The sequence below is a fragment of the Seriola aureovittata genome, chromosome 9 (genome assembly GCF_021018895.1).
Source record: "Seriola aureovittata isolate HTS-2021-v1 ecotype China chromosome 9, ASM2101889v1, whole genome shotgun sequence".
In the NCBI taxonomy this organism is placed as follows: domain Eukaryota; kingdom Metazoa; phylum Chordata; class Actinopteri; order Carangiformes; family Carangidae; genus Seriola; species Seriola aureovittata.
In genome coordinates this window covers 16,746,954-16,761,129 of record NC_079372.1, presented here as the reverse complement: position 1 = coordinate 16,761,129, position 14,176 = coordinate 16,746,954, and the positions used below count along the sequence as shown (strand labels likewise).

Below are 14,176 nucleotides of genomic sequence, written 5' to 3'. Positions count from 1 at the left end.
TCAGTGGGCGGGCCTTCAAGTTGATGTATGCTTAATCAGTTTTAAAGTCATCACCATATCATGCACCCTGAAGCCTCTGAACGTCTTACAGATCAACTCATCTTCCCACTGGTGGTGATTCCTCTCCACTCGTGCCTTCCTGAGAACTCCCTCTGCTCGTGTCCCCCGTGTGTGTGCAGCGAGAGTTTACTATGAATGCTGTGAACGACCTTCCAAGTTCAAACATGTACAAATCAATCAATGAATCAGCTGCTGGACAGAATATCAAAAACCCACCCAGTGAAAGCAGAGCGCATATCACATGTCTAGGTGTTGGTAAATACAATAACCAGGGCTGTGGAAAGATCGATCTGCAGCAGGTGATGGGATGTAGGGAACATAACAGAGCTGCTGCAGATTCTTCACACTCTCAGTAAGTCCTACTTGAGAAATCCACGTGAAAACCATGGAAGTTAAAAATCAGCGACGCGACTAGGAAATAAAATTGGAGGGGCCGAACTGCGGTGGAAATTTTTGTGAGCTGAAAAAAGACCAGAGGTTCAAATTCACATGTCTCAGGCAGATATATTTATTGTAAGCTTCATGTGCCAAGGAAAAAATGATGTTTCAGCAGTGAACCAGAGTGGGGCCACACTGATTCCTGAGGTTATCTGACCCTACAGGGCGTATATATTCCTAGATATCACACGCTTAGAACACATTTCCCAAATAAGGCACGTCTATAGTTTTCACAGATTTCTGTGTGTGTCTCCTAATCCTGATTATTGTCACGTCTTCCCTCATGCCGTTACAAGTGTCTCGCCCATTGCCTCGCTTCACTCATCCTTGTCTGGAACTGGATTTGGGCAGTTATGCTCCTCCCTGTCTCCTTATTTATAAGACATTGGTTTCTCGAGCTTCCTTGGGTTAGAGGTGGCTCCATCTGGACAGTATCAGTCATAACAGAACACCCTTCACACTAAACTGCGGCACAGAGAAGGGGGAACAAATGTTCTTTGGCAAAAATAACCTGCACATTATGAAGTTTGTTGTGTAAGAATTGAATGCAAAATAACTATAAATGCTGATATGAAATATTTTCGATACATAACTCCAAATGAAATACAGCAGATGCAAGAAGCAGCATTTTTGGGGGAAAACCCAGTCTAACATTTTTTAGACCTAGTGAGTGAAGGTCAACCTCTCCGGTATCTGCAGAATTACGAAACTCCGTGTCAACACAGTCAGAGATTATGTTGTCTTATGTCTGCAGCTGTATATTAAGTTTTAATAACGTCTGGTTTTAAAAGCTGTTATCACCCAAATATGTTGTCATTGGCAAGTAATGGTGAATGGACTGCACTTTCATAGTGCTTCTCTAGCGACCACTCAGATGAAATCTTACTTGTTCCTATAAGCGACACTCTGTCATTGCAACAGTATAGAACAGTAAGCTGAGATAAGTAGTGGAGCAGGACGCAGCAGAGGACAACAGATGCATTTCCAAACTAGAATGGCACTCAATACACTGCATACCTCCGCCAAGGCCTAACAGTCCTACACACGTCTGTCAGATCTGTACCAAACTGCACAAAGTCATAGATCTTAACACCGTTAATATGTCTGGTTTTCTATACATAGGTCTATACAAGTCGGGTCTTCAGAGAGAGCAGACCTCCACCAAGGCCAATGTCAAACACCACGCACCAGACTTCAGAGAGAAAGTAAATGCTGCTGACGAAAAAAAACAGACACGGGTGAAACCATAATGTCACGATGAATCACTACCTGCCACAACAAAAATTCTTGTTATTCATCTAAAGGAAAAATTATTCATATAATTAAATTGTTTTTGCTCAAATAAAAAGAGACAGAAAGGAAAAAGAGAATAATTTTTATTATAATAATAATAACTATTGCTTGAAAAATTGACTAGGATGATTGCACAGTGGGATCAAGGACAACAAATGAGAGTCCAGAGAGGTCCATCTGTCTACTACACACTTTGGCCTGTCTCTCATCCACTTTCAGCCCTTGACTATCACCCATATGAAGCTTTGCGTGACAGGAGAAATCAAAAGATTGATAACAAAATATACTGGCAGGAAAGAGCAGTGCCAGAGCGCACTGTTTTATAAAACAAAAAATCCAATATCTAGTTTCCAAACATGAAATCTTGAGACCCCTTCACAGAGTAGCAAAGATAATACATACAGGGGAAAGTGTAAACATGACAGAGATGATTCATGGGGAGAAAAACAGGTCTTTGTTTCTGGAAAGTCTGACAGCAGCTGACGGGTTTTGAGTCACCACTCAACACCTCTGCGGTCTCCTCTCACCCCCCCAACCCCCCCCCCCCCCCCCCCCCCGGCGAGGAAGACTTGCACACCATAATTATTCTGCAGACAGTGGTTTAATAGAAAGAGATGTAATCAGCAGGGGGCTTAACAAATCTATTTGGAAATATATGCAATCATAGGGAAATATCAGATTCAGAAGAGGCTGAAAAACAAAAAGTGGAGATGACAGCTGCTGTTTTAAAGCCAACGTGGGTTGTAATGAAAAAATGATTGGGATTATATTTTCTCTCTACCTCTTCCTGTCTCAATTTCACTTTCTAACCAACATCTGCTCTCTGGTTCTGTTCCTGAAGGTCACATGAACTTGTATCTCTCTTTTTCTCTCCTTCTCTCTCTCTCCTCCTTTCAAAAAATTCCCAACACCTCCACCAAACAGCGTGACCATGAGAATGTGAGTGAAGCTGAATTAGCTCAATTACTGTGTAAAAAAACAACAACCCACAGGGGCCTGTCGAGACCACCGTCCATTTCCATTAGCCTCTCAGCATGTGTAAGCATACGGGGGTGCACATGTGCAGAAGTGAGATATGAGACATAGTGTGAGAGGACCATAGCTTTATCATGTTTTCATGCTGTGAAAGTGAGTGTGTGTTTTCTCACTGCATGTACATGTAGCACTGTGACTGCGCCTGTAGTTTGGACCAGATTAAAAGGGGGCTACTTGTGAGTTTTCTCTACCGCTCAATGTGGTTTCTGTCTCTTCACAAGAGCTTCGGCTGTCACTGCTTACAAGACAAGAGATTACAATACACCCTCCGAGCAGTGCTACACGTTCAGGGCAGATTGACGGCTACAGTGAATCATCGGGAAGTGACGAGACGGGCCGAGGCTAGCTGGTTAGCGTGCTAACTTTAGTAGAAGAAAAGATGTGATAGAGCCAAGGCTTAACATTGGTGTTGCTGGAGACAGCTCTTGGTGAGTAAAGGAATGAAGTTTGATGCTAAAGTTTTGATGATTCTTCTACACTGGTAAGTAAACAGCTGTTAATGCTAACGTTGGTTATGTAGCAATAGCAAAAAGCACAAATAGCTCCTTTAACACAATAAGAATGGATGCATGACAGATGAAATCCATTCAACAGTTACCTGGATGAAAACAACAAAGACCACTCAGAAGATTCAGGCACTGACTTCAACCCGCTCAGCTGCTAACTAGCTAGCCGAGGCTCAGGGTGAGACATGTCTGGGGAGGAGGATCGGCGAGCCACTATCACCACTGGCCAGATGTAAAGATTCACCTGATGAAACGCTGTCACCAAAACCTTTATTTCTCAGCCTCTGTCACGGATAGAAACACAGAATAAAAACTGTTTGAGACCTTAAATCTGTGGCTTTTATTGTAAATCATTGCCTTTACCCTAATGTTCATCAGCATCTTTTCTTTCTTTTTTTTTTTTTTTGAAATCAAAGCTGAACTGAAAGTGTTGACAAATGTGCTTGTTTTTCCAGCCATATACAATTTCCAAGGCCAAGCCGATGATTGGTTGACCGAACACTCTGCTGCTCGGTCCCGCCCACTGAACACCGTCAGTCCAGACAGCCACATCAGAGCTTCTTCAATGAGAAGGAGGGGAGATAAGGTCTACAAAAAAGTCTCTATATGTCTATAGTCTCTATATATGTGAGAATTTGGGTGAACTTACACATTAAAGTGACACAGAAGTAGCCAGAGACAAAGTGTTTGTGTTTATGTTATGTCTGTTCCTGAGAAAGATTGGGTCAAAGAGGAAAACCATGTGAGATAAAAGCACAAAGTCAGAGAGTGAGAAGCTTAGAATCAACACACCCCCTCAGACACACTAAAAGGAAACTGGAGGAGGATTGATGGTCTGGTGTTAACACCCTGATAGAGGACATACCGCTCGAAACAAATCGTTTTATCCTGACAAGGTCATTTTCAAGAGATGATGGAGTTGTGCCTATAGAGAGATTAATAGGTTGTGTTCAAGACTATAGTGTGTTTTTTTTCCATGTGTGTCTTTGAATGAGTTCCTGGGCAGTCTAGCGTGTCAAGTGTTTCTCCAAATGTCTTTGTCTGACATGTGATTTAATCGCTCTCCAGTTCACCTTCTTTTGCCTCTAGCACACACGACTCTAGTGGAGAGCCCTGCGGTCAGTAACTCAAGGTCATCATTGAAACTACATCCAGCACAGTTGTGGTCGCTTGGATGTGAGCTGTGTATTACTCACTTCATGGTCAAAGAAACTGCAATATACTCATTGCTGGTATTTCTGTTTTTGTGAGTGCTTAATTGAACGGGCGCAGAGCTGCTGTCAAACACACACCGTCGATGTCTCGTGCCTCTGACGGTTAACTGCATGATTTTTTTCTTACTTCTCATTATAAAAGGAGAGTCATGTCACTAAGGTCACGAAAACCTTTCAGTACTTAGAAGACCATGTCGACGTTAAATGTTAATTTTAAAAGTCCATCACAATAGTCACAGCAGTTAGCTTTTGATGCGTCTGATGTGGGTGGTACTTGTGGTTCTTGTGCAATTATGTGTTGCCATTTGTGATTGGAGTAATGACTACTTTAGATGTCAGCTCATGGCACATTATCCATTTACATGCTGCATCCTGAGGTTTGTTTATTGGGTGTTTGATGCATGGGAGTATATGTTACGATAACTTGTTTAAATACAAGGTATTTTAACAGCCCAGTATCCGAGGAATAATGTTCATATTGGACAATTTCACAGCTGAAAACTTCAGCTTAAGACTTTTCCTTTGTGTTTTGCCTTATAAAGTTGTCATTTTTAAAAGTTTCATCAGGTTCTTCACTGATTCAGATTCAGTTTTTTCAGCTTTGTTTTGAATTTTTCATTATTTATATATTTTATAGATAAAGGCACTGCAAACCATAATAAGGAAACTTCAACACAAAGCTGCACACATTTGTTTGGGTTGTTCTTGAGGTGATGTGAAGTTTCTCTCTATCTGTCTCATTCTTTTGAGCAGTATTCATGCTGCACTAAATATCATACCGGTCATATCCTTGTGTCTGTTTTCTGTCACTACATTTATCCTCTACCAAGCCCCTGAATCAAACGCTCTGATTGGCTGTGACAGCACCCACTGGAGCCAATAGGAATTTCCAATTGGGTGACATCACTGGCAAAGATAGCAGATGAGAAATCGATCGATAAACATACAGAGGTAAAGCAGCAATGCGCCAGGCAAACAGTGAGAATGCCCAAATCTCTTCTAACTTCTCATGTCAGTTTATCGACCGAGATAACTCGTGACTCACACAGACAAATGGGAGCTTGTTGGAAAGCATTGATTCTCTAGTTTAACATGAAAAACCAGCTCTACCCCAAACTATCGCAGAGTTATGATGCTCCAAAGACAGTGAATGAGATATTTGGGAGCGTGTATGTTCCCATGGGCTTCAGAGGGTTCAAATGGCAACATTAGGTACCAATGCAGGGAGTGTTGAGTGAAGCAGGAATACGGTAAAAGGAAAGGTGTGAAGGTTGGGGTGGTCAATGGGCATGAAACACAGCTGGTTCCTGGTTGGTAAAATACTGAAACTCATTAAGACCTGATGCTAATGAATCTTTCATCAAAAACTTTTATCTCTCCATGTTATTCTTTATTAGTAAAGACCAGTGTTGACAACATTATAAGCTTCTCATTTATTGCTTCAGCGGCTAAAATGACCAGTGTCACTGGCAGTAGATTATAGCAGCTGTAGCTAATTAGATGTTAATTGTGTAACAGCTCCAGTGATACTTCTGTCTGTTGGTTAACGCGCTCTCTCTAAGCCTCTCACTGTTCTCTGCCAAAGATTGTTGGTGTGTGAAGAGACACCTCACTCTGTAACATCCATCTACGAACACGAGTGAGACAACAACGAGAAATAATCAGCTGATCGCAGCACGTTAAAAACCCAGTGAAAGAGTGTCCCAATTAAACTTTTTATGCAGATCAAATCAATATTTTGAGCTTATCAACCTCATAGCTGAATCAGAACCTCCATTATTTACATCAAGTAGTTTACGAAAAACAGGTGTAAAAATCAGTGTGTTCTACCTGTTATTTCATCAACAATCAATATTTCATATCTTCTGCTTCTCATCTCGTTTTCAGGTTGGAGCTACACGTTGTGAAATGATTTAGGCCATCATAAGTGATTTCTAGGACATTTCTAGGACATTAACAGTTTTAATAAGTAATAACTACATAACAACACTTTGTTAATTTCAAACATACCCCAGCCTTTATGCATGTTTGCTATTTACAGCCCAGTATCCCTAGGAACTATATACACATTGCACGATTCACCGCATCACGATTTACATCCAATAATGAGCAGAATCGTCCAGTATCAACTTTCTTGGCAACAGGATTTTTACGAATACATATGCATAGAAAAGTGCATCTCCTCGAGGACCTAATTAAACATGGTGATGCTCGAGGAGACTGTTGCAATAGCAACATTGATATCACGGCAGAAAATGCCACAGTGGTGAGAAACTCTATTATTCTCTTCAAAACTTTCTGCCCGTGTTGTTGTCATCTGTGTACTGTTGACCTTACTTCACATCCTGACGCACTGCTCCCACCGATCCTCTGCTTAATTGCATCCTGACAATAAGCGTTAATATCTGAGGGCGCACACAAGCACTGTTCCAAGGAACACAGGATACATGGGGTAACGTTTATGCAGACATAAGCGAGAGTAAAGCAAGTGTACCATGAGCCTTGAGCCATTTACCATCAGCTGGTTTCGGCGGTTAGGGGGTAGACTCGACCACCAGCACAGACGACATGTTCTGTACATGGTGAGACGAACTTTGGTTTCAGGCTGCTCCATCAAACATACGGCGCTGCTTAATGAATCTATTTTCTATTCCTCCCTTCTTCTCTCCATCCAGCCTCATTCATCTCCCCCAGAGACGCTCAGACACATCTGACCACAGCTGGAAATCTCCACTGCTATGACAACGGAGGAAGCCTTTTTTCATACATACACACAAACACACAGCAGCACTCCCTTGGGTCAATTTATAGGCTTCCTGTGACAGCATGTCCTAGCCAATAATAGTCTGAACAGTAAGCTGGTCTTTAAATCACACACTTAGACAACAGATATGTTAAGCCTATTGTGCACTGACAGAGCATTATACTTATCATAATTACTGCTGTTTGCAGCACCCGTCATTTAGATCAGTTAAATATGCATGAATGTGATTACCATAAAGCCAGTGTGTTCATTTGCATACTGAATGTCTGCATCTTTGCTGTCGTGCTGCATGGTGAGCACAATGTGTAGGAGGAAAACAAATCGCCGTGATGACCTGTTGCATTTCACCGCCGCTACGACCTCCCCGAGCAAACACTTGAAGTGCTACTTTTGGTAATGAAACACGAGTCACCAGCTTTGGATCGTTTGTTTTTCTTTGACATTTCGCGAGCTAAACTTCTCCCCTAATCAACAGACACTCCGAGGAAAAAAGCACTAAGCTCAACCGAGCTGCTTACCGTGTAATTGTGTGTTAATCAGTGTTGACAGAGGGAGCCCATGCTGTGAAATGTGGATTAATTACAAATGCTGTGGGTGGTGAAATGGGTTGTGAAGATGTACATTATGTTTATGGGTTTAATGTCGTTTTTTCTCGCTATACATTAAATAAAAATGCTTTAATGTTAAAGTGTTTGTAATATTTTTTCTTTCCAGAGTTTCAGGAGAAACTTTTGCTGAGTGTCTCTGCCCCTGAGTAGATGAAAAAAACAGGAGGATGAGAATGTGAAATAGTGTATGTGTGACCAGAGCAGGGCCACAGAGGACAGCAGTAAGAAGAAACTGTCAAGAGTTCAAATGAGACAGAAAGTGAAACCTTTAAAATGTGAGAGGCTGGTGGAGTTGGACGGGGAGTGAATGTGAGAGGAGGATGAGGACTGTGTAAATCGACAGGATGAGAGAGCGAAAGGCTGAAAGGAAATAGCTCTGGAAGAAGTTTTTGAAAAGCCGAACTGAAAATTCACCCAATCTCACACATAATGGATGTGGCTCAAATGCAACACCACAAACACATATTGTCCAATCCTAGCTTGTAATCATGACCCATCAGTCTGTGGATGTTGATCCAGAAGCTCTGGGTCTTTTAGTGAGAGCGAGTGTCTTTGTCTGCAGGTGTCTCTTTTAAATCTTTCCAAAAACCAAAAGCAGAAGAGCAAAAGTGTAAGGAATCAATTAAATTGGGTGTTTATCTGCTCTAACTAGCTACCTACTGTAGTCACCCCACACATGTCACATGTTTGTATGTAGCCATCAAGTGCATATTTAAAAAGACTTCTACAGGTTTCCCATTTTGAAACTGCGCCAGCTGGAAACATTAAAAATGTAGCTGGAGACAAACTCGTATCACTGACATTAGCTTAATTAGCTAGCAAGCTAAAATAAATGAGCAGCCTCCTTTTCTCTACATCTGTCTGATGTTAAGGAAAAATAACCAAGATAACATTAATCTGTCTATCCACATGAATCCAGATTGTCATTGTACAATATGTCCAAAATCGTTGACATGACCAGTGAAAGTCAAGATCTGTCAGGGCTTTCAAAATTGAATCTGTAAAGGCTTCACTTGACCAGATGATCTGTGCCGTCGGTCCTATAATAGCTGAGATCAGAGGGAGGGAGGAAAGAAAAACAAAATCTTAAAGCTAGAGAATGCGTTGACACAAGATTCCCACTATGAGCCATCAGTTCAGACGGATCAAAGCCCTGCATCCTAACAGTATAAGGAGAGGTGTGCTTGATTGGCACAACATCTCTGGGAAGCAGCTCTGCAGGCAGGCGGGGTTGAGGCTTTATCACCTGTGTCAGCTCCAAAACCCATATTACCTTTCAGCCAAACAACCATGCATGACTCTTTTTTAGCCGAGAAAGGAGACGGATAGAAAACATAAAATCGACTCAGTGACCTGGTTCAGACCGCAGAGGCAGGGACGGGATATTTTTAAGATGAGACCTGTGGACCACCCTTAGGTGATGATTAAATTTTGATGCAGGTGAAAGAGAACAGAAAGGAGATGTAGAGTGAAGGAGCACGATATATTGACCTCACTATAAAGCACCACTTCAAATAATAACACATTATTGTATGAATGCACTAAACCAGGGGTATTCACTTAAAATTGAAAGAGGTCCATTTAGACAAAATTACCTCAAGCAAAGGTCCAAAACATAATTAATGTTCTTTTCTCTTGTCAAGGAAATAAGGGCTGTAATAAGCTTAATTTAAAAAATAAATAAATAAATAAATAAAAAGTAAAGCTCGAGTTTCCCTTTTTCTTCTTTTTCGTTAACATCATTTCACATCTTAACAGTCTCAACCATTTTTTAAATAAACAACCTCAACACATTCCCATCACTCTTAGCTGTGTTTAGAGCTAAAGCTAGCTAAGCTAAAGAAAATGTTAGCATGCTAACATGTTAAACTAAGATGTTGAACATGGCAAAATGTTACCTGCTATAAATAAAGTACTCTATCTAGTATTGTTAGTGTGAGCATGCTAACTGGCATGTTAGCTTGCTGACGTTAGCATTTACCTCAAAGCATCACTGTGCCTGATTAAATCCGAGCCGCTAGCATGTTGTGCTTGTGGCCACTCACATGTACATCCAATTATACATGCTAAAAGCAGGAGTGTGCATATGCAGAGATGTAAACAAACATTGAGACCTGATAGCAAGATGAACAGCTTATTTTATGTATTTGTGTGACCACTTAACCAGAATCACGTCAACTATGTGAAGCACAGTACATACAAACCTTTTAAGTCGGCGCCTCGACACATTTTGCACAGGGGTTGGCACAGACCCTCCTGCACTTTTCAAAGAGGAAGAAATTTACATCATGCAGAGGCACATTGACAGAAGTCATGAGTCGGCCTTAAGTCTTATTCACAGTAGTGGGTTGCAACAGCGGAGCATTATGGGCAAAATGAGGGTAATCTCCCATAAAGTTTCACAGGCAGCAATTATTAAGAAGTAAAATAATTACAGCTACACTGTGCAAAGTGCTGAGAAAATAATAAGGCATGTGTCTCCAATGGCTTTTTTTTTTTCTTCACTTTTTAATTATCAAACCTGGTTGAACAGATGTTCAAACAGCAGTGGGATGAGAGACTATACATGCTGAGCAGAGGGTCAATTAGTTTGGTCACCCCTTTCAGTAGTCTACCTTCTATTGTTGAGTCCCTTAATAGACCAGTCTATTCAATCAGCCTGGGATGTACTACTCACAAAATGTAAGTATACACCATAGAAAAATATACTGAAGGATAAAATCATCACATAAAACAGGATGACCCTGTTATACAACCAAAACAGCAGTGTTTCAATGGGTATATCACTTTCTTACATTTTTTTTCAACTACTGTATGAAAGACACCCGACACTAGCCAGATGTTGATATTATACACCTTTAACACCCCTCATAAGTGAACACACACGGTATAACTCTCCACAAGAGTGATAGAAATAATTTGACGAAGCTGTTTATATGATCCCATCAATCTGAAACTTTTGCTTTCCTAAATTCTACAGTACATCACATTGTAAACTGTCACATCACATCACAAAATGTGGTCCAGTCGTGTCTGCACCAAAGAGGGTTCTCAGAATAAAAATGTAGAACAATGAAAATCTGCAAAGAAAGCTGGAAAGGAGGTCACGCTCAGGATGCACAAGTCTTAGTTATCCATTATCTCCTGCAAGTTATAACTGACTGGAGGCTGCAGTTTTATCAACATGTCTGTCCTGCTGCCTTCAGATGGCTGCAGGGATTTAATGAACAGAAGGAGAAACTTTGCCTAGTGTATGAAGCAGCTGTGGATACAACAACAGATACAGATAAGAATCACTCAATTATTTATAGGCACCATCTTATTTTTTTTTAATCTAGATTTAAAGGCACCTCTGGTTGGAAAGTGTTTCATTAAAATCGTTCAAATACACAGTAGATTTTAAAGCATTATTCCATTATTGCTGTGCATTTGCTCCAAGTATTTTATTTGACATTGTGCCAGAAACAGATGTGGTTCTGACACTCAGTCAAATGTTTAAGACAAAAAAACACAAACTTGTTTTGCGCTGCCGCATTTGAAAAAACCTCCCACCTGTGGGTCACTCATACAGTGCCACATAGACTGGCAAAGTTAAGTTTTAAGGTCAGGAAAATACCAAACTGTCAGAGTGCTGCTTGCAATGGTACGGCTGTTCAATGGAGACGGTTGTGGCGGTTTTTGTAGGGCCCATTGTCCCATTAGCAACAAAGCTAACAAGCTAGCTCGACCAGCTCACTGGCATTTTCGCTATTAACTCACCAGCTACGGTAGTTCACCAACTGGCCCAAGCAAGTTGCCCCTTACCATCACCACGTCTCTACTTCACAAAGCCTGGATGAACTATTGTTATGGTGACGTACAGTAGGCTTTACTGTATAATCATACTTATAGACTAATACATGGGTCACTTAAAACAACATGACCATCTCCATGACAACTGGGCTAAGTCCAGTTTGTCTGTTCGGTGTTTGTTGGTGAGCAGAAACCTCGAAACAGATTTCAGTGAAATTTGGTGTAATGTTGAGGAAAGTTTTGAAAGGATCTGGAAGTAAAACAATTTACCATTTATTAAGCAGTTGTATGTTTTGGCATATAAAACCTGAATTGGCCAAATACAGTTAATTCCTTGGATCAAGACTATTATGTCAGCATTGATTCCAAATTTAACAGATTTGGACAAAATATTTATTTATTTATTTTTCTTATTTTGCAAATATCTGTTTCATCAAAGGGGAATTAAAATTTCCCTTGCATTTCATTTACTTTTTATTCTGTTCATATTTCAGCTAAAAGAATGTGAAGAAGCTCAATTACTGACAATTATCAATTACACCTATTATCATAAACAAACAAAGAACTAAACAAAACACATGATGATGATGACACTTGATGATACCAGCAGTCAAAGGAATAGTAAGAACTGGTTGCTCTCCTGCTTTGATGACATCAAAATATATATAATATATACCCATAATGCTGCGCAACTCTAAGAAAGAGGTGTTGAAAACTAGACTAGTTTTAAGCCAATGCACTTTAGCGCGTCTCTCATTATTGACTTTCATCCAGTAACTATCACACAGTTATGTTTACAGGTGTTTTGACCCTAAATGACACTGTGTGCATTTAACAAAGCAATTGTCATCACTGCGTCATCATGCATGCCAGAATCTGCCCTAGATGCTGCAGTTTATTTGTTTTTTTGGCCTCTGTTAGAAGAAGATACCGTATCTTCCACACAGCAGTAACTCACTGTGAACAACAGAACATCCATTAACCCTGCGTCCCTCTCTGTCGTTCACCAGCCCTGAATGCTAATGTGGGGAACATTTAAATGCAAATCACCATGATTAAAATATTTCACAGACTGTAGAAAAATGAACAGGTAATGAAGCTGCTCAGTATTAGCAAAGGGCCCAGAGGGTTATAACATCTATTAAAGAGCATAATCCCACAACAGCTCTCTTTCACACTCGCGCACGTATGATTGTCCCCTGGTTAAACTTAAACATTTCACTGAGCCGCTACATCAAACTAACTGCAGTTAAATCTACTGGCACGCTTTACCCTCTCATGTCCTCTGCCTTTTCCATTCCTCCTCTCTATTCCCTTGTTCTATCTCAAAGTCGGGGGGTGGGGGGGGGGTGTGTGTGTGTGGGGGGGGTGTCAGAAGCCTCAAGAGGACACCGCATATGAATATATTGCTGTTTTTGTTGTTGCTTGATGGCCAGCTCCATGGTGTGCTCGCCTGGGTCTCCGCTCACATGATTTCATATCATCTCTGCGTGTCAATCACCCTCACCCTCTCCCCCAGTACACCAGAAATGAAGAGGGAGGGTGCAACAGAAATAAAACGTGAAGTCCCAAGCAACAACAAAGAAGCAGAAGATCAGACAATACAATGGGAATACACAGAACGGATGCTGAGAGCAGGCAGATACAGCAGGAAGTCCAAGTCCAGCTTTGCTGCTCATATGTATATACATGAAATGTCAACACTCCCACCTGCTCCATGTGAAACACTGGCATTAATGCACACTGTATGTTGAATGTGTGTGTTTCACATACAGTACATGAAGAAATTGTTCAGTGTCAAACTCTATCTGGAGGGAAGACCACACGAGTTATAAGTGCAGATAAATTTAATTTATATAACTGAACAGGAAATTAATCTAAAGACAAACAATACAACAAAACCAAACAGTGTGGAATCCAGGGGAGAGAGAGAGACTAGCTGTGTCTCAATTCAGGGGATGCAAGACCAATTGTGCCACAGCGGCGCGACTTTCAAAAGCTCCTCCACATACGACCTTCTTTTCCAAGGCCCTACCTATCCAAGATTCGCGCTGGTAACTGAAATCATATATTTTTATTTTTTATCTTCATATTAGAAGCTTTAAAGTTTTGTATTTCAGTCTCACCCTTTGTGCCTTATTCCAGTCATAGGAGGCACGTAGTCAACTGTGGTGATGATTATTATTATTATCATCATCATTATCATTATTACAGAAACATGCAGTGCAACGATGCTGTGTTCACACCTAAACCACACAGTCCGTGCCTGATTCATTTTCACAGCTTTCAAGTCTGCGCTCCGTCTCAAAGGCGAGGTGAGAATGAGGCCTGATAGTTGAGAAAAGGCCATTATTCCTCAAAGCAAAATACATTAAACCTGACAGAGATTTCACAGAAGCAAAGGGATAAATCAAATATTATATCGCAAGCTGACAGACACAGAGCAGTGTGAAAGGATGCATCCTT

The 14,176-nt window shown here is 40.9% G+C and overlaps 1 protein-coding gene and 1 long non-coding RNA gene across 3 annotated transcripts in view; one reads left to right on the top strand and one right to left on the bottom strand.

The window, feature by feature from the left end:
- LOC130174955 (kelch domain-containing protein 8B-like) overlaps positions 1 to 14,176 on the bottom strand; it is a 163,413-nt gene that overhangs the window by 27,416 nt on the left and 121,821 nt on the right. The window lies entirely within an intron of this gene.
- Positions 2,403 to 4,175, top strand: LOC130174956 (uncharacterized). The gene is made up of 3 exons (XR_008828665.1): positions 2,403 to 3,254; positions 3,421 to 3,564; positions 3,788 to 4,175. It is a non-coding gene; the product is annotated as an uncharacterized LOC130174956 (long non-coding RNA).